This window comes from Brassica napus, chromosome C8, assembly GCF_020379485.1.
Source record: "Brassica napus cultivar Da-Ae chromosome C8, Da-Ae, whole genome shotgun sequence".
Lineage (NCBI taxonomy): Eukaryota > Viridiplantae > Streptophyta > Magnoliopsida > Brassicales > Brassicaceae > Brassica > Brassica napus.
In genome coordinates, this window is record NC_063451.1 from 7,353,411 (window position 1) to 7,354,967 (window position 1,557).

At 45.0% G+C, this 1,557-nt stretch overlaps 1 non-coding gene across 1 annotated transcript; it reads left to right on the forward strand.

The window, feature by feature from the left end:
* The first annotated feature begins 749 nt into the window (after positions 1-749).
* On the forward strand, positions 750-856 carry LOC125592112. Its single transcript, XR_007327962.1, has one exon. It is a non-coding gene; the product is annotated as a small nucleolar RNA R71 (small nucleolar RNA).
* Positions 857-1,557: the final 701 nt, after the last annotated feature.

Sequence of the window (1,557 nt, forward strand, 5' to 3'; positions counted from 1 at the left end):
TGTTGGCGATTTTGGTGAGTGTTCATAGCAACAAACTGGTTCTCCAAAGCTCTGAACTTGTTGTTGAGATCATTGTAGCTCCCCTCAATCTTTGAGTGAAGGTTCTTCAACTCATAACCAACATGCTTCTCACTTCTAGTCAGAGACTCCAAGATTTGTTTCAGTAGGGCATCAGTGCTTCTTTCTTGAGGAGTAGAGGTAGAAGGATTAACTGCTTGTTGGGAAGAATGGTGTCCTTTGTTGTTGAAACCAGGAGGAGGGTTTTGCTGAGGCTGATAGCTGCCTTGCTGGTTGTTCTTAGGCTGATAACCACTCTGTTGGTTATTGGAATAGGATTTCTGTTGGTAGTTGTTGTACTGAAAGTTTGGCTCTTTTTTGCACCAGCTACCATTGTTGTTAATGAAACACAACTCTTCTTGACCTTCCAAACCCTCAACCTCATGGCCAACAGGTGGTGTCTCTTGGTTTGGGTTACCAACAAAGTTCAGCTGCTCTTGGGTGGATTTATCAGCAATGAGTATGTCTATCTTATCCTGTAGAGCCTTTAACTCCTTCCTCGTCTACTTGTCATACTGCCTCTGTCGTGGTCTCCACTGTAGACTACGTCACTCTTTACCATGTTGTCAACCAGCTCTTCTGCATCTTCCTCAGTTCTTCCCAAGAAGAACCCATTGCTAGTTGTATCCAATCTGGCTCTGTATTTAGGAAGAGCACCCCTGTAGAATGTGCTCAGCAAGCTTTCCTTAGAGAAAACATGGTGTGGGCATTGAGCTTGGTAGCCCTTGAATCTCTCCCAGGCTTCACTGAATCCTTCCAAGTTCTTCTGTTGAAAGCTGGAAATCTCATTTCTCAGCTTAGCAGTTCTTGAAGTAGAGAAGAACTTCTCCAAAAATGCTTTCTTGCAGTCATCCCAGGTGGTGATAGAGTCGCTGGATAGAGACTTCTCCCACTGACGTGCCTTATCCCCCAAAGAGAAAGGGAATAGCTTGAGCTTTAAGGCATCCTCGGACACACCATTGGTTTTTGACAACCCACAGTAGCTGTCGAACCTATCCAAGTGATCAAATGGATCCTCTACAGCCAAGCCATGATACTTGTTGTTCTCGATCACGTTGAGGAGTCCTGATTTGATCTCAAAGTTGTTAGCTGCCACAGCCGGTGCTCGGATTCCCAGTCTATGACCATGAATGTTTGGGCGGTCATAAGTGCCAATGGGTCGAGCTGCTAGCTGTGGGTGTTGTGGAACGTTGTTGGCTCCATTGGCGTTCGCATCATCTTGAGGTTGGTCTCCCATATCAATATCCAATCTCTCAAAGTGAGCCTGTTTCTCTTCTTCTCTTCTCTTTCTAGCGCACGCTCTCCCTAAAGCTCTGATGTCAGTAACTCTGGGAACTAGGTTTGATGGACCCCTGCTCGTCAAGTTCATACACCTAAAAGTTAAAGGGAGGAGAAGAAGGAGAATCAGTAACACAAGAAAAAAATAGAAATGACTTAGTCTCAAGCAAGTGACTAAATCTCAATGTTCAAATCTACTCAGAGTTTGGCAACGGCGCCAAT